Source organism: Thermothelomyces heterothallicus (assembly GCF_042370625.1).
Source record: "Thermothelomyces heterothallicus CBS 202.75 unplaced genomic scaffold P884_scaffold_15, whole genome shotgun sequence".
Lineage (NCBI taxonomy): Eukaryota > Fungi > Ascomycota > Sordariomycetes > Sordariales > Chaetomiaceae > Thermothelomyces > Thermothelomyces heterothallicus.
Window position 1 is genome coordinate 814,398 of NW_027192576.1, and position 20,879 is coordinate 835,276.

Consider the following 20,879-nt stretch of genomic DNA (forward strand, 5'->3'; position numbering starts at 1 on the left):
TACCATTTCTCCTTTCACTCCGTGATCCCGCGTTGTCGACGGTGACATGTTATTATCACTAGTGAAGACCTTAGTCTTGGCAGTGATAATCTTCTGATTGGTCCGTCAAGTGATTGGCTGTCGGAATGTCCTGCGTCCTGGCTGCAGCCTGCCGGGCCGTCTATGTGCTTATCCGTGATACTAGACTAAATTATAGGAATTATCTAGAATTTCAAGAGCTAGGTAAGACACTAATATAGGCTTACTATCTATAAGATTAAGTAAGATAACGATACTACGATGATTAGTTTAGTAAGGCATATACTAATATACTATTAGACTTAGGTAGTAGAGAGTAGGATTGATCTTAAGCTCTTACCTTTATATATCTATAAGCCTAATAGACTAGCGGAGCGAGTAGGGTAAGAACTGATCTTACGCTTAATTAAGATATTGGATAGTACAAATCTACCTATAAAGCTCTAGTTAGAAAGTATATAAGTAGTAGTATACTTATACACGATAAGCCTAAGCCGTACTTACTTATTTAGAACTCCTAATAAAGTACTCTATAGCTAGGTTAAATAGTACTTTTGCTAATATAAACCTAGCTTAATAATTATATTAACTAGCAACTTATACCTAGACTAGAGTAGTATCTTTATATATAGATACTAGATATATATCCTCCATAAGGATAAGAAAGCTAAGTAGTATATAAAGGACTTTAAGGTACTACTATATAGGCTAATAGGGTATCTTATAGGATATTATATATCTAATATCTATTATATATAGATATCCAAGCTTGATAAGGTTATTATAACTTATAACGTTCGCTTCGATAAGAAGACTTTCTACTATCTAGGCAAAGAGTAGCCAATAGAGCCGTCGCTAGCGGTGGCAAGCTAGGAAATCAATTAATTCGATCTTGACAAAGATTCCTAGGATACCGAATTTCTCTAGGAAGCGATATTATAGACCTGCTAACTAGTAGAAGACTCTATTACAATGGCTTAGCCGCCTCTATCACGAGAGAGTCTAGTAATAGATTAACCTCTCTAATAGGGTCAAGACTTAGGGGTAAGGTAGCTCTCTAATACGTAGCCTATAAGCAAGTAATCAATTCTAGAGACTCTTATAGTAAAGATATAAGTAATAGACGAACTTACTAAGTAGATAGAGAGCTTTAGAAGACTCTTGACCCCTAAATATACGCCTAAGCCCTTAGTAGCATACCCTACACCGGCTAGTAAAGGGGATATCTACTAGGAAGTGGGAGGGTTTAAATTAGGGCCTTCCTAGTCGCTAGCTAGCTAACTAGACGCTAGGGAGAGCAGGGGAGCTGCCGAATCTAGTAAAGGAATGCCTTCTATAGAAGAATATAGCGTACGTGACGAGTAGACGGAAGAGCTAGGAGCCTAGGACGATACTACCGATATATCGTACCTAGCTATATTAGAAGAACAGAGCGTTAAGCGAAGTCTAGATTAGCTAATATATCCTCTAGAAGGTAGAAGTGAAGGAGAAGCTATTTGGTAACCTCCTACGAGGAGAGGCAGAGGCAGGAGGAGGGCTCGTAGGCCTAGGGACCCTATCTAGTCAAGCGGAAGGCTATAAAACAAAGAGAGGGTTAATTATTACTACTCCTTTATCTATATAACTAAGGAACTCTAGTAATAGTTCTATAAGACTTACCTACCTAATTAATAGGAAGCTTACTTAGAAGATTAGAGTATACAAACGGTATATAAGGTATTTACTATTACTATATAATAGAAGGATACTATATGCCTTAGAGTAGCCCTAAATAAGCTATATTAGTATATTAACGATAAAATGTTTAGGCTAGTAAAGCCTCTCTTACATCTTTGTAAACACCCTACCAAAACATACGAAACTACCATCGCTAGAAAGCTCTCGAAAAACGCTATCCAACGGTACCACTTTCAACCGCGCGCGAGCCGTTACAGGTATATAACAGGTATCACAGGCGTAGGAACCAGACCCGACTATAATCCGACCATACCTCGTATAACTATCAAAATTTTCACCGTACAGACCACCTAGCACCCCTAAACGTAACATCGATTTAGAGCCTACCGCCAAGCTACTAAGTAAGGAGGCCTATAGCTTCGAGCCAATCAAAGGGGGGCCTGCTATAGGCCTGCCCTACCCTAGATATCAAGGAGCTAAGGGGTCTTATCATATAACTAGTCGACCTTATACTAAGCCCTAAACAAGGCAAGGCATAGGACCTCGCTAATAGGCTCTTATAAGGCCTTATAACTATTATTATAGGCCCGGTTCTAAACCTATAGGAACTTATAGCCAAGGAAGTTTATCACGGAAATATATATGCAGATACCGCCTGGGCCACCAGCACGGATAGGCCAATCAAGCCGAAAGGACGGGAAGAACCAATCATAACGTAGGGAGCACTAAGAGCCCTACCATACACTGGCTTACGATCACCAAGATCAGTGTAAAGTCACTGATCACGATAAGCGGCTCACTAGGATCACTAACCAAGGACTAATCAAGGTGATCCAGGAAGGTTATATATATATATAGATAGTCACTCGTTCCGGTAGACTCTGGAGTTCACTAGTAATAGCAACACACTCCTTATATTACAGTACTCCTAATAGCATCGCACTACTATAAAGAGACAACTCTATTATTGTAAACCCTTTAGCTTCACCGAATCCCTTAGACGACTTGCATACTTGTCCCGCATCACTCACCTTCGTCTGAACCCTTTTAGAAGAAGTCTGAGTTAGGTTCGTCACACGTTACTATCACTCCCTTTGTTCTATCATGGTTCAGAATAGAGGTGACTTTAACCTCGACATCGATATAGCTACTAACGTTACAGCCGAATAGCTACTTGCCTAGCTTGGTCAACTCTAGTAGCGAATCTAGGAGTTAGACTAGAGAGATAAGGCTGCTTAAGCTCGAATCAAGGAACTCGAGAACGGCGAAAAGCACTTGTAGAAACTAGTCAACAAGGCCTACGCCAAAATCAAGGCGCTCGAGACTGCCAAAGTAAGCCGTATCAAGATTAAACCACCTAGTAAATATAGAGGAACCAAGGAGGATCTCGTAAGGTTTTTAATAAACCTCTGATCCTACTTCCGGCTTAATGACGATAAGTTTCCGGATGACAAAGCTAAAGTCCTCTATATAGCTACGAGACTAGAGGGCAAGGCACTTAGATGGTTTAAACCTATATAGAACGACTACCTTACTAAGGAAGATAAGGACGACCGAGACGCCTTTATATAGGTAGTCTTCCGATCCTACAACCGTTTCGAAGAAGAGCTTCGGAAGGTCTTTAGCGATAAAGACGAGAAGATTCACGTATAAGAAAGGCTCGCCAATCTCCAATAGACTAAGTTAGTAGCCTCCTACGCTATATAGTTTAGATAGGACATACTTAAGTCGTAGCTTAACGATAAGGTATTAATATAACTATTTTATAACGGCTTAAAGGAAAAGGTCAAAGACGAGCTATATAAGTACGACTAGCCTAAAATGCTAGACGAGTATATCGTATAGGCTATTAGAATCGACGATTAGCTCTATATATAAGAATAGCAGAAACAAGGTCGAATAAATGGAACTACGGTTAAGGCTAACGACAAGAAAAAGTAAGCGTATATTAGTACCTTATATAGGACGTATCCCGGAGCTATAGATATAGATATAGTATAAAAGTAGGGTAAGAAGAAGACGGCTAAAGACAAGTCTAATGCTACCTATTATAACTATAGAAAGAAAGGATACTATAGGCAAGAATGTCAAAGCTCGAAGAAAGATTAGAAACTAGTCCCGGGAAAGGAAACTACGGTTATTAATAAAACCAAGGACATCGTCAAAGTAGTAGCTATAAGCTATATAGACAGGGATAGCAATATAGACAGTCTCGAACATAATAATAATAGCAAAGACGAACAGACGCTATACTCTAAACTAGTTACTATAGACCCTAAGATAGGCATTGCCAAATAGGATATAGCAGGGGAGTATATACTACCGATTTCAATTCTCCTAGCCTTAAGGCAATAGGGTTTTATGGTCACGTAGAGATAGAATGGATCGTAAACAACCGATACCTAAGGAGTCGACCGACCCGGACCGAACATCTTATTCCTTTAGGAACGGATCGAATGGTACCGTAACGAAGTCTTCCGGCTTAATATAGAGTTACGCGAACGAGATAGATACCTGACTTGACTTACCTAGTAAAGCGACGAGATAAGGGACGAAATGAGGGAACTCTAACGTATCATAGAAACTATTAAAGGGGAACAGCCTGTAACGTACGATAGACCTAATAGTTATACTACGTACTTTGACGATTAGCAACTTAGCCATGATATATAGAACCTAGAGTACTAGTTTATACATACGAACCGCGGAAAAGACGAACATACGTAGGAAAGCTATTAGAAGAAACATTCCTACCTTAGCATTAGGGTACCTACGGTCTATATATAATAGGAAGGATTTGGAAAAGAATTCTAATATCTTCTAGGCAACATTATACGATTATACCCTTAATACAAGGTATATATACAAGTGCCCTAGTTCTAGTATATAGTATATAAATACCGATACCACTTCCGCGACAAATTTGAAAACAATTACTAGCCGACCCGATAGGAAAACAGGGACAGAAGTTTACGCCCTGTGGAATAGGTCTATAACGCAGGAAACAGAGCGGCCGAATTACTCTAGAAGATCGAAACCCGGAGTCTAGAAGGCATTATAGTAGTTCTAAGATAAGCCTAGCCTAGGTACTACAGAACAGGACGAGACATATAAGACTTATACTAGAGTAACGATTATCTCTACTACACGGACGAAAAGAAATCGCGAATTCGGGAGCTTTAGATAAAGCTATAGACTATACGACAAAAAGCAGAATAGACCTAATGGTAGGAAGCTATAAGCACTTAATAGCTTATAGAAATGAGAACGATTGACAAAGCTACTATTAGCTAAACAATCGAAGAGGTTAGTACCGACCTAGGAAATAGGTCAGGGCCCTTCGAGGGGCCCGAAAACTATTAATGCCTATATAGTGGCAAGTAGTAGCGTAGTATAGGAGGAACTAGCGTAAGAGACCACTATATTAAGACCTCCTGGCAGAAATATAGGAAATCGCTATAATCTTTGGACGACGACGGCAAGACAAGCGACTATAGATAACGGCATAATAGAAGTAACACGAAATACTTATACTAGTAGATAGTAGAGCAGAGATAAACCTGATTTCGCCGACACTTATAAATTAGCTATAGATACCCTAGAGGATAAAACGGAAGTATAGTATAATCAAAGGGCTATTCCCGATATAATAGGTATATAGGGAGACCAAACCGATCGACGTCACTATGGTAAGGAAGACTATAGCAGTCGTATTTAGCATTATAGATATAGGTAACGACAAGGATATAATATTAGGGTTACCATAGTATAAAGATTATAACCTAGATATTAGCTAGAAGAATAGTAGCTACCTACGACCCCGGACGGAGTTATATTCGACTAGCGTAATAGGGAGCACGTAAGGATCGCGAGCGGACAATGCTCAAGGGAAGGCATATCCTACAGATCTACCGCAAGAGACGGGTAATGGTAGACAGACTACTACAGACTCTAGAAGAAGCGGTATAACGACACCAACGTTACAATAGGAGGAACGAGCTAAACCGCCGATAGCTATTCTCTCTATTGACGAATACAGAGCACTATAATTAGAGCAATAGGTTGAGATAGGAGAAATCGCTAGTATCGCTATAGATAGAACCAAGTTCATATACTATTAGAAAACAGAGAAACGAGACAAGACTAGGGAAGTACCGAAGGAGTATAAAGGATACCTAGTATTCGAACCGAAGCATCTAGAAGGATTACTAGAACACGGCCTATAGGATTACGAGATCAAGCTCAAGGAAGGAGCACGACTAAAGTTCTTCAAGATCTACTATATAAGCTAGACATAGAACGAAGAACTTAAGCGATATTTAGAGGAGAATCTTCGAAGAGGATATATCTACCTGTTGATATTGCTAGTAGGCTACCTAATCCTATTTGTACCTAAGAAAGACGGAAAGCTATAGTTATATGTCGACTATCGGCAACTTAACGAACAGACCGTAAAAAACCGATACCTGTTACCGCTAATCTTATAGCTCCGAGATCAGTTAACAGGAGCCTAATATTTTATATATCTTGACTTGCTATCGGCCTATAACTATATATAGATCAAAGAAGGCGACAAGTAGAAAACGGCCTTTAGGATACCCTATAGCTACTATAAGTACCTCGTCATGCTATTTAGACTTATAAACGCGTTGGCAACGTTCTAAGCCCTAATTGATCAAGCTATCTGACCCTTTCTTGACAAATTTATAGTATGCTATCTTGATAATATACTTATCTTCTCTAAGACGATAGATAAACACCGGAAGTACGTAAGAGCAATGCTAGACGTATTACACGCGTATAAGCTATTAGTTAACAAGGAGAAAAGCGAATTCTACGTTAAGCAGACGGTGTTTTTAGGATACAAGATATCCCTAGGACAAATTCGGATAGAACCCTTAAAGGTTAAAGCTATTAAAGATTGGCTATAACCGACGTTAGTTACAGAAGTACAAAGTTTTATCGGGTTTACAAACTTCTACCAAATGTTTATTAGGAATTTTAGAGCGATTGTATAACTATTATACGAGCTTACTAAGAAGAACACTAAGTTCTAATAGGAAGAGCGATACAAGTAAGCATTTATATAGATTCGCGACGCCATCACCAAGGATCTAATGCTAGTACTACTAGACCCTAAGAAGCCATTCGAGGTGGAAACGGACGCTTCAGACTACGCCATCGGAGGATAGTTAGGATAACGAGACAAGTAAGGGAAGCTATATCCTATAGCCTTCTTTTCAAAGAAGCTTGACAGACCACGTCTTAACTATCTAATCCACAACAAGGAACTACTTACGATTATCAAAGCTTTTAAGGAATAGCGACTATATCTTAGTAGTACGATCAAACTAGTATAAGTATATACGGATTATAAGAATCTATAGTACTTTATAATAATAAAGGAGCTTAACGGACGACAAATACAATAGGTAGAATTCCTTATAGAATTTAACTTCGAGATCCGCTATAAGAAAGGCAAAGAGAACGTACAAGCGGACGCTTTAAGCCGACGAACGGATCATACGGAAGGACGAACGGAAACAACGCCACTATTGTTCAAGGAACGAATAGACGGAACGCTATATCACGAAATGTAGACACCTGTAGAAGATAATCTACTTGACTTGTTCCTAGAATGTTACGTAATCTTTCGAGAAGAAAGGATCAACGAGGTATAGTATTAAGTAGTACCTAGACTAGTGGTACCTAGCAGAGTAGAAGAAAAAGATAGAAAACTCTAGTACCGAGGCAAAGTATACATTTACGATAAGGATCAGCAGCTATAAATAATTTGAGAACTCTACGAGTCGAAACTCGGAGGATATAAAGGAGTCACGAAGACTGTCGTATAAGTCAAGAAACACTATGACTTTCTATAATTAATAACACGAGTCAAGGAAGTCATACGGAGCTACGATATCTATAATCGAAGCAAGACGGCACGATATAAGCCGTATAGGCTACTTTAGCTACTGCTAACAGCTAACAAACCATAGAGTTTAGTTACGATAGACTTTATTACGTAGCTACTAGAATCTAAAGACACGGCTATAGGAGTAATCTACGATAGTATTCTTACTATAGTAGATCGCCTAACTAAATAGGTATACTTCTTTCCCTATAAGGAGTCCTAGATAGCTAAATAGCTAGTAGATATAATCTATCGGCAAGTTATATCAATATACGCTTAGCTATAAGAATGGATCACTAATAGAGATACCAAGTTCGTATTAAAGTTCTAGCAAGCGTTAATATAACGATTAGGCGTTAATAGTAAACTATCAATAGCATATTACCTATAGACTAACGGACAAACGGAACGACTAAACCAAGTTGTCAAACAATACCTCCGTTCCTACGTTAACTACCAGTAGGATAACTAGGTCATACTATTACCAACAGTATAACTCGCTTATAATATAATGCTAACAGAAACGACCAAAGTTATACCGTTCTTTATAAACTACAGATACGAAGCAGACCTTAGGCAAAGACCAGAGGTCATAGTACCAAGAGTAGTAGTCAAAGCAGAGCAGATATATATACTATATAAGAAACTCAAAAAGGAACTCGAGTTTATCAGAACTAGAATGAAGAACTACTATAACAAACACAGGCTTAAGGGACCTTACCTAGAGAGGGGAGATAAAGTCTATCTAATCGTACGAAACCTACGAACCAAATGACTAAGCACGAAGCTAGACTTCAAGAAGGTTAGACCCTTCGTTATCAAAGAACGAATTTCGACATCTAACTACTAACTATCGTTACCATTATCTATACGACTATAGATAGATGTTTTTTATATTTCACTTCTCGAACCAGTACCGAAAAACGCTAAGATCGCTATAAACATTAAAGTAGAAGACGAAGAGGAAGAATAGGACGTCAAGGAAATCCTAGATTTACGTATCATCAACGGGGAACTATAGTATCTAGTCAAATAGCTTGATTTTAGAACAGAAGATAACTTATAGGAGCCGGTTAAGAACCTAAACTGCCCTGAGAAATTAGAATAGTTCTACCGGAGGAATCCTAACCGACTACGGGGGCCGATTTAGGAACCTAACCGGCGTCTAAGAAGGAAGAAGTACCGGTAGGAGCCGACCCTAGGGACAAGCTAACTACTTCCTAGTCAATTACGCCGAAGGCGCCCGACGCCTACGCCTGACCTGTCAAATCCTATTTGTCCGATATCAGAGCTACCACCCTATCCTCCTTATCTAAACCCTATATACCTCGACGAACGAATTTATTACTCTAGTCACGTAATATTTATTTTTGACGACGTAAACGTGTAAGGTAGCTTAAAGTTTACTAAAGCAGATCTTCTATCGCCAAAATTTCCTCCTCTAGCCTATCTTGCTTACGCTAGTTATATAATACTATAATAAGTTAGAATAGAAACAAGAGAACAAATAGAAGCCACTTATAGGAATCTACTATATTCGGCCTATTATAAGACTTTCCCTTATATATATAATTTAAGCACCTCTTAGAATTTCCCGATATAATATAACACTTCTTAGGCATTATATACCAATAGTTAGAACACGGCATGGTTTTGGAACCGTCTCGCTTAATCGTAACGACTAAGATACGACGTTCACGCGTTATATCGCGACGGCGTTTCTTTACACAGTCAGCTATAGTAAACGGTGGAAGGGAGCAAGGGGGGGGGGAACTCACAGGAGCAAGTTGCGAGAGGGAGTTGGCGCTATTTGAAACGGCCTAAGAGGGCTTTCGGGTCGAAAGCCTCGGAGGGAGGGCATCGTGTCACGGAAATATACATACAGATGCCGCCTAGGCCACCGGTACGGATAGGCCAATTAAGCCAAAAGGACGGGAAGAACCAATTATAACGTAGGGAGCACTAAGAGCCCTACCGTACGCTAGCTTACGATTACCAAGATTAGCGTAAAGTCACTGATCGCGATGAGCGGCTTACCAGGATCACTGACCAAGGACTGATCAAGGTGATCTGGGAAGGTTATATATACATGTAGATAGTCACTCGTTCCGGTAGACTCTAGAGTTTACCAGTGATAGCAATGTACTCCTTATATTATAGTACTCCTAATAGCATTGTACTACTATGAAGAGATAACTCTGTTGTTATAAACCCTTTGGCTTTACCGAATCCCTTAGACGACTTGTATACTTGTCCCGTATCACTTACCTTCGTCTGAACCCTTTTAGAAGAAGTCTGAGTTAGGTTCGTTACAAAGTTAAAAAGGGGCTTAAAGAAGCCCTTAAGGCTATCCCTTGCCCTACCTAGGCATAGGTAGCTATAGGGCTATAATAGGGGGTAATAGGCCCCTAAGGAGGCCTACTATCGGCTAAGGTAGTATTATTACGGGCCTTATAGGAGGTTATAATACGGAACGCGAGCCTATAGGAGGACCTTAAAGCCTAAACCCTAGCCGAAATAGTCTAAGTAATTAATAGAGCCTCTAACCGCTAGGGAGCCATTATAGCTAGGAAGCTCCTAAGTAGGGATATAATAGTAGTCTTTAAGGATAAGGCTACTAAGGATTAGTATTTAGCTAATAAGTGATAGGTGGCTATAGCCTTTAGAGAGGAGGCTAGGGAGGTCGGCAGGGCCTATATAGTCTTAGCTAAAGGAGTCTAGAGGGAGGAGCTATAGGGGGTTAGCAAACAAGACTTTAAGGGGGCTATAGGCCTACACTCGATCAAAACGGTCAAGTTCCGGCTGCTAAAGAGCCTATAAAGGAAGTAAGCTACGGTACTCCTAGGCTTACGGGACCTTGAAAAGGCCTAGAAGGCCTATAACAAGGGCGTAGTCTAGGATACCTAGGTACTAGACTACAAACCCTACTAGGATACTCTAGAGCCAAGGTAGTGCTATAGGTATTAGAGCTTCGGCTATACCTAGTAGTACTACTAGTAGCCGGCCTATTATAGCTAGTATAATATAAGGGCCTATAGGGAGGGAGGGAATACTAGGGAGGCCTAGTACCCTACCTACTCTAGCTAACTCCCTTATAGGTATATAGCCTATAGGGGCCCCTATACTACCTAGCATAGGGGCTGCCCGAAGAAAGTCGAAGCCTAGGAGAGGGCTAGGGAGGCCTACTAGTATAGACCCTAGACCTTCTAACTACTAGAGTAACTATACTAGAAGGTAGCCTTCGAGTTTAGCAGCTAGCTAGAAGGCGATAACCACTATCGAGCCGGGGCTAAACGCCCCTATAGGAGGCCTACCCTAGCCTAATAGGCAGCTAGGAGTGCCTTGTTTAATGCCCGATAGACCTATATCTCCTTTCTATAGCCTAGAGCCCCCTCCTTCTTATAACTAGTTAAAGGGGTAATAGCTATAAAGCCTATTACCACTATACCTTTATCCTCTACTCCGGCTACCTTAAATATAAATTAAGGTCCTTTAGTAAAATACCTAAGGTAACAAACAGGCCCTTAAGGTCCTACTAGAGGAGGCTAAATACAACCTACTAGCTATCTAGGAACTATAGATTAACCAGTTTATTATAATATACTAGCCTTATAACAACTACAGATAAGTATATAATATTTTATTTAACTACCTTAAGGGAAGAAAGAGGAGAAAGTAAGTACAGGTGCCAAAAGGGGTTCCGTTTCCTAATATAAGGGGTACATATATACTCTAGTTAAGGCCCGGTTAGGTGTCAGGTTAGAGCCTAACCGGGTCCTAAGTGCGTGCCCCACGAACGCCCTACGAACGTATATAGGTCCGGTCCGAAACCGGGTATAGCCCGTTATCGATTAGCCCGGGTAGAGCCCGGGCCTGTGATATACCCCCCCTCTTTTTCTGGTCGGATACTCGGGTGGCTCTGCCTAGTGTCACTATAGCGACGGGTTCCACGTATGCTAGCGGTCTATATATACGGTTCGGCTTTATTTAGGTCCTATGTAGGTCCTGGTCTTTATTTTGGTATTATATAGGTCCCGGCCTTTGTTCGAGTTCGAAGTAGGGCCTGGTCTTTGTTTGGGCCCTATATATGCTCCCCTAGCCCTACTTTCCGAATATATATAAATTCCTCCTCTCCTTCCCTCTGACTCTGACTTCTTCTCTTTTTGTAACCTACTAATTCCCCCTGCCTCTACCTACCTATATACCGTCTTACTGCCTATACCTATACCATATCCCTAAAATTTTTTTTTTTTCATTTAGAATATCTACTATAATCGGCTCGCTTGGTGGCGGTAGTAGTGGCCGTTGTCCTAGTAGCGATAAGAATAAAGATTATAGTGTAAGTTTTCCCTCTATTTTCCTAACTATAGTTGCCCTATACGTGTCCCGGCCCCTACTAACCTTCTAAATTTTAGCGTAAGAATTAGAACATTTCCCTCAGTAGGTTTACTATTAAGGGTAACTCCTCTAATAAGGAGTTTAAGCTCCTATCTAAGAAGATATAATACTATCTTAATTATATTTACCGTATTCTAAGTAGTAATAATATTATATATGTCCCTAGTTATAATATATCCTATATAATATACTATTCTACCTATAATCCTTACATTTAGAACCTATAATTATAGGCAAACAATCTGTGTTTATATATAGGCATTTACAAGATTATATACTATTATAATAAGGGTATAGCCCTAGAGACCCCCCCCTAGCCGAAGACCACGACCTACGATACACATAAGGTAGTCCTTACGCCTATATTCGCCACCTTAGTACGTTCCTTTACCACGATTATAGAGGCCGTATAGGCTAACTATTCCCCCGCCTGGCTTGCCTTCTCCCCTGCCTAGGCTGCCTCCCCCTGCCGCTATAGCAACGACCGGGCCCTAGTCGCCTACCCCCGTACTCCCTCCCGCCGTAGTAATACCCTCCCTGCCGCCTCCGACCCTACCCCCGCCCTATAAGCTGCCGGGTAGCTTGTATGCCACGCTATAGCATAAAATAATAATATACTATACTAGATATAGTATACGAACAAGAATATATTGACTTTAGTCGATATTAACGCTGCCCTTATCGCCTATATCTTAGGTATACCCTTGCCTACGTCCTAGGCCTGCTACGCTACCGCCGTATGCCCTATACCTGTCCCTATTAACTTTAACCGTACCCGTGCCTGACGTTCTAGCTCCCCGACCGAGCATATACCACGCCCGGTCTACGATTATAAGGAGCCTGCCCTCGTGGCTCCTAAAGATATAATAGAGGAGGAGGAGGAGGTTAAGTATTTAGGGGAGGATAAGGAGTAAGTACGTAGCAAGTTATTATTATATATATTTATTTTATAGTTAGCTTGGTTAGTATGTCTATAACGTGGCCGCCGCCTGTCTGCCTCGGGTTTGCCTATATATACGGAAATTTTAGATTATTTGCTTATATGTTCCTCTACGTTTTCTCTTTATGACCGGCCTATCATTTAGGTATATATCCCCCTATTCCTGTTCGAAAGCGTCAAGCGCTTTGGTATTCTCTAAGTTTTCTAGTGGTTCCTAAGTTAGGGTATTATATCCCTTTTACTTTACTAACACGTTATAGCGGTTTCCCCTCCCCCTTATATTCCTAGTTATAAGAATTGCTTCTACTTTATATTCTTCTTATAGTAATCTATCTTATGAAAGTTCTAATACTAGGCTAGGGTAAGTATCTAATATATATTATAAGGGGAGTAGGTCAGATATAGTATACTTAACTAGATTAATATAAAAGGTAAGGTATAGGCTCCTAGGGATATCTAAAGTAATAGTTAATAGTATTGGTATTACTACTACTCTATATTTAGTGTTAACCTAATTAAGTTTCCGACTTAGGTAGTTAGTTTTTATATTATATAGGGATAATTATACTTTATCCCTTACCTTAAACCTTTTAGCTAGATATTAAGATCGATTAGCGTTTTCTTACTAGCGCTATTATATATATACGATGGTAACCTAGGTCTACTCTATACCTTCTTTTAGGTAGTATAGGAAGTTAATAGCCCTCCCCTATAGGGATAAAGTAGGAGCGTCTAGGAGGTTAGCAAACTAGATAGGACTTATATTATAGCTATAGAAGAGGTAACTTACGCTTGTTCCGGTTACCGTTAAGTTATAGTTATTAATTATAAGCTAGTATACTAGAAGATATTCGGGATAATTGTATTAGGTAAAGGAAACGATAGTCTATAGGATGGTCTATATCTCCTAGTTTATACGTTCTATACCTCTATCTATTTAGGGGTAATAGGCTATTAATAGTAACTATTCGATCCTAATGATCTTATAGAGAGAAGTCTAGAATTAGCTAAGCTAGTCCGAGCTATGGTTGGTAATAATCTGTGTCGGAAACCTATAAAACCGCTACTATATATCCTAGAACCGGAGCGTATACGCTTCGGCCCCTATCGAAGATATAGCCTTGAGTTAGACGTATTTCGATAGCCGATCAGTGATCATTATAAGGTAATAGGGTAAGTTCTTCTCTTGTACTAGGAGGTTAACTATAAAGTCGATAGAAATCTATTTCTAGAAGCGGTTAGTAATAGGTAGGGGTTAGAGGAGTCCTTGTTATAGTTACTATAATACCTTAGCCCTTCGGTATATATAATAATTCCTCGTAAACCACTTCGTATCGGAGGATATAAGATCCTAATAATAGTCCTATTAAAGCATCTTAAACAACCTATTCCTCCCTAGATAACCTAATATAGGGGAGTTATAAACTTATTAGAGGATAGTAATAGTAAGGGGTTCCTATATAGGGAGCTAAAGTCTCCCTCGAAACTAAAGAGTACCTTATATACTTAGAGAACAGTCTATAATCTAGGTTTACGCTATATTTACCTCTTTAGGGAACTTCTAGGCCCTATCTTAGATAGCCTAGAGTTAGTATATATAGTGTTCGTCCTTAAGAACTCCCTTATCCTAGAGGGACGTAAGCAAGCTATCTATAAAAATGTTACTCCCCTTAGGTAAGCGAGATATTTCTAGTGACTCTAAGGTAGTAGAGGTATCTAATTAGATAGTAGGAAGAAGTTATATAGTATACTATATATCTTTAGGGAAGTCTTATTTACGATAAGATAAGGCATTAGGGTAAGACGCCTATAATCCGGGACGGTATTAGAGCTCGAAGTTAAAGTAAGAGAGTATCTTAGTCTATCAAGCTTGTCGTTTACTAATCAGATAGGGCCAGATAAAATATTTAAGGTTATCACGGAAATATACATATAGATGCCGCCTAGGCCACCGACACAAACGGGCCAATCAAGCCGAAGAATGATAGACTAATCAGGACAGGATCACACTTGGCAAGAAACGATCCCAGCAGAGGATCACTAGCTCATAACGTAAGCCAGGTGAGCCAGTACGGAGGATCACCACGACCGCTAATAATCCCAAGATTATATATACATGTAGATAGTCACTTGTTATAGTAGACTCTAGGAGTTCACCAGTGATAGCAATCATAACCACAGTACTTATACCAAGCATCGCTAACTACTATACGAGATAACTCTAGTGTTGTTGTAAACCCTTTGGCTTCACCGAATCCCTCAGACGACCTACACATTTGTCCCGCATTACTTACCTTCGTCTAAACCCTTTCAGAAGAAGTCTGAGTTAGGTTCGTCACACGTTGCTATCACTCCCTTTGTTCTATCATAGTTCAGAACGGAGGTAACTTCGACCTCAACATCAATATAGCTACCAACATTACGGCCAAACAGCTGCTCGCCTAGCTTGGTCAACTCCAGTAGCGAATCCAGGAGTTAGACCAGAGAGACAAGGCTGCTTAAGCTCGAATCAAGGAACTCGAGAACGGCGAAAAGCACTCGTAGAAACTGGTCAACGAGGCCTATGCCAAAATCAAGGCGCTCGAGACTGCCAAAGCAAGCCGTATCAAGATCGAACCACCTGGCAAATACGGAGGAACCAAGGAGGATCTCGTAGGGTTTTTGACAAACCTCCGATCCTACTTCCGGCTTAATAACGATAAGTTTCCGGATAACAAAGCCAAAGTCCTCTACATAGCTACGAGACTAGAGGGCAAGGCACTCAGATGGTTCGAACCTACGTAGAACGACTATCTCACTGAGGAAGACGAGGACGACCGAGACACCTTTACACAGGCAGTCTTTCGATCCTACGACCGTTTCGAAGAAGAGCTTCGGAAGGTCTTTAGCGACAAAGACGAGAAGATTCATACGTAAGAAAGGCTCACCAATCTCCGATAGACTAAGGTAGTAGCCTCCTACGCCGTACAGTTTAGACAGGACATACTCAAGTCTCAGCTTAACGACAAGGCATTAATATAACTATTTTATAACGGCTTAAAGGAAAAGGTCAAAGACGAGCTATACAAGTATAACCGGCCTAAAATGCTAGACAAATACATCATATAGGCCATTAGAATCGACGATCGGCTCTACGTACGGGAACAGTAGAAACGAGGTCAAATAAACGGAACCACGGTTAAGGCTAATAACAAGAAAAAGCGAGCGTACGTTAGTACCTTGTACGGGACGTATCCCGGAGCTATAGATATAGACGTAGCACAGAAGCAAGACAAGAAGAAGACAGCCAAAGACAAGTCTAATGCTACCTACTATAACTACGGAAAGAAAGGACACTATAAGCAGGAATGTCGAAGCACGAAGAAAGATTAGAAACCAGTCCTAGGAAAGGAAACTACGGTTATCGACGAGACCAAGGACGTCGTCAAAGTAGCAGCCACAAGCTACAAAGACAGGGATAGCGACACGGACGGTCTCGAACACGACAACAACGACGAAGACGAACAGACGCCGTACTCCGAACTGGTCACTGTGGACCCCGAGACAGGCATTGCCGAATAGGATACGGCAGGGGAGTATATACCACCGATTTCGATTCTCCTAGCCTTGAGGCAATAGGGTTTTACGGTCATACAGAGACAGGATAGATCGTAGACAACCGACACCCAAGGAGTCGACCGACCCGGACCGAACATCTTGTTCCTCTAGGAACGGATCAAATGGTACTATAACGAAGTCTTCTAGCTTAATACAGAGTTACGCGAACGAGATAGACGTCTGACTCGACTCGCCTAGTAGAGCGACGAGATAAGGGACGAAATGAGGGAACTCCGACGTATCGTAGAAACCATCAAAGGGGAATAGCCCGTGACGTACGATAGACCCGATAGTTACACCAAGCACTTTGACGATCAGCAACTTAGCCACGACGTATAGAACCCGGAGTACTAGTTTATACGCGCGAACCGCGGAAAAGACGAACGTATATAGGAAAGCTACTAGAAGAAACATTCCTACCTTAGCATTAGGGCACCTATGGTCTACATATAGTAGGAAGGATTCGGAAAAGAATTCTAATATCTTCTAGGCGACGCCACGCGACTATACCCTCGATATAAGGCACACGTACAAGTGCCCTGGTTTTAGTATATGGTATACAAATGCCGATACCACTTCTGTGACAAATTCGAAAACAATCACTAGCCAACCTAACAAGAAAACGGGGACGGAAGTTTACGCCCTATAGAATAGGTCTACGACACGGGAAACAGAGCGGCCGAATTACTCTAGAAGATCGAAACCCGGAGTCTAGAAGGCATCACGGTAGTTCCAAGACGAGCCTAGCCTAGGCACTGCGGAACAGGACAAGACATATAGGACTTATGCTAGAGTAACGATTATCTCTACCACGCAGACGAAAAGAAATCGCGAATTTGGGAGCTTTAGATAAAGCTATAGACTATACGACGAAAAGCAGAACAGACCCAATAGTAGGAAGCTACAAGCACTTAATAGCTTACGGAAATAAGAACGATCGACGAAGCTACTATTAGCCGAATAATCGAAGAGGTTAGCACCGACCTGGGAAACAGGTTAGGGCCCTTCGAGGGGCCCGAAAACTATTAACGCCTATATAGCGGCGAGTAGTAGCGTAGTACAAGAGGAACTGGTGTAAGAGACTACTATATCGAGACCTCCCGGCAGAAACATAGGAAATCGCTGTAATCTTTAGACGACGACGGCAAGACAAGCAACTATAGATAACGGCACAATAGAAGCAGTACGAAATGCTCGCACTAGTAGATAGTAGAGCAGAGATAAACCTAATTTCGCCGACACTTATAAATCAGCTACAGATACCCTAGAGGATAAAACGGAAGCATAGCATAGTCAAAGGGCCATTCCCAACGTAATAGGTACATAGGGAGACCAAACCAATCGACATCACTATAGCAGGGAAGACCACAGCAGTCATATTTAGCATTATAGACATAGGCAACAATAAGGACATGATACTAGGACTACCATAGCATAAAGACTACAACCCAGACATCAGCTAGAAGAATGGTAGCCACCTACGACCCCAGACGGAGTCGTATTCAACCGGCGTAATAGGGAGCGCGCAAGGATCACAAATAGACGATGCTCAAGGGAAGGCATATCCTACAGATCTACCGCAAGAGACGGGCAGTGGCAGACAGACCACTACAGACTCTAGAAGAAGCAGTATAACGATACCGACGTTACAATAGGAGGAACGAGCTAAACCGCCGATAGCTATTCTCTCCATTGACGAATGCGGAGTATTACAATTAGAGTAGTAGGTTAAGACAGGAGAAATCACCAGCATCGCTATAGACGGAACCAAGTTCGTATACTACCAGAAGATAGAGAAACAAGACAAGACTAGGGAAGTACCGAAGGAGTACAAAGGACACCTAGCATTCAAACCAAAGCATCTAGAAGGATTACCAGAACACGGCCTATGGGATCACGAGATCAAGCTTAAGGAAGGAACACGACTAAAGTTCTTCAAGATCTACTATATAAGCCAGACGTAGAACGAAGAACTTAAGCGATATCTAGAGGAGAATCTTCGAAGAGGACATATCCGCCCGTCGATATCGCTAGCAGGCTACCTAATCCTATTTATACCTAAGAAAGACGGAAAGCTACAGTTATACGTTGACTATCGGCAACTTAACGAACAGACCGTAAAGAATCAATACCTATTACCGCTAATCTTACAACTCCAAGATCAGTTAGCAGGAGCCTAATATTTTACGCATCTTGACTTGCCATCGGCCTACAACCATATATAGATCAAAGAAGGCGACAAGTAGAAAACGGCCTTTAGGACACCCTATAGCCACTATAAGTACCTTGTCATGCCATTCGGACTTACGAACGCGCCGGTAACGTTCCAAGCCCTGATTGATCAAGCTATCCGACCCTTTCTTGACAAATTTACAGTATATTATCTCGACGATATACTTATCTTCTCCAAGACAATAGACAAACACCAGAAGCACATAAAAGTAGTACTAGACACATTACACGCGTACAAGCTATTAGTTAACAAGGAAAAGAGCGAATTCTACGTCAGGAAGACGGTATTCTTAGGATACGAGATATCCCTAGGACAAATTCGGATAGAACCCTTAAAGGTTAAAGCCATCAAAGATTAGCTATAACCGACGTTAGTCACGGAAGTACAAAGTTTTATCGGGTTTACAAACTTCTACCAGATGTTTATTAGGAATTTTGGAGCGATCGTACGACCATTACACGAACTTACCAAGAAGAACACTAAGTTCCAATGGGAAGAGCGACACAAGCAAGCATTTACGCAGATTCGCGACGCCATCACCAAGGATCCAGTGCTAGTACTACCAGACCCCAAGAAACCATTCGAGGTAGAAACGGACGCTTCAGACTACGCTATCGGAAGATAGTTAGGATAACAAGATGAGCAAGGGAAGCTATACCCTATAGCCTTCTTTTCAAAGAAGCTCGACAGACCACGTCTCAACTATCCAATCTATAACAAGGAACTACTTACGATTATCGAAGCTTTTAAGGAATAGCGACCATATCTTAGTAGCACGATCGAACCAGTATAAGTGTACACGGATCACAAGAATCTACGGTACTTCACGACGACAAAGGAGCTCAACAGACGATAAATACGATAGGTAGAATTCCTCGCGGAATTTAACTTCGAGATCCGCTATAAGAAAGGTAAAGAAAACGCACGAGCGGACACTTTAAGCCGACGAACGGATCATACAGAAGGACGAACAGAAACAACGCCACCGTTGTTTAAGGAACAAATAGACGGAACGCTATATCACGAAATGTAGATACCCGTAAAAGATAATCCACTCGACTCGTTCCTAGAATATTATACAATCTTTCGAGAAGAAAGGATCAACGAGGCGTAGTATCAAGCAGCACCTAGACCAGTAGTACCTAGCGGAGTAGAAGAAAAAGATAGAAAACTCTAGTACCGAGACAAAGCGTATATCTACGACAAAGACTAACAGCTACGAATGATTCGAGAACTCTACAAGTCGAAACTCGGAGGACACAAAGGAGTCACGAAGACTGTCGCACAAGTCAAGAAACACTACGACTTTCCACAATTAACGGCACGAGTCAAGGAAGTCGTACGGAGCTACGATATCTACAATCGAAGCAAGACGGCACGACACAAGCCATACAGGCTACTTTAGCTACTGCCAACAGCTGACAAACCATGGAGTTTAGTTATAATAGACTTTATTACGAAACTACCAGAATCCAAGGACACGGCCATAGGAGTGATCTACGACAGTATTCTCACTATAGTAGACCGCCTAACTAAATAGGCATACTTCTTTCCCTACAAGGAGTCCTAGACAGCTAAACAGCTAGCAGACGTGATCTATCGGCAAGTTGCATTAATGCACGCTTGGCCGCAAGAATAGATCACCGACAGAGACACCAAGTTCGCATCAAAGTTTTGGCAAGCGTTAATATAACGATTAGGCGTTAACAGCAAACTATTAACGGTATATCACCCGCAGACTAACGGACAAATGGAACGACTAAACCAAGTTGTCAAGCAATACCTCCGTTCCTACGTCAACTACTAGCAAGACAACTAGGTCATACTATTACTAATAGCATAACTCGCTTATAATATAACGCCGACAGAAACGACTAAAGTTATACCGTTCCTTATAAACTATAGATACGAAGCAGACCTTAGGCAAGGACCAGAGGTCACAGTGCCAAGAGCAGCAGTCAAAGCAGAATAGATACACGCACTGCACGAGAAGCTCAAAAGGGAGCTCGAGTTTGTCAGAACCAGAATGAAGAACTACTACGACAAACACAGGCTCGAGGGACCTCACCTAGAGAGGGGAGACAAAGTCTATCTAATTACAC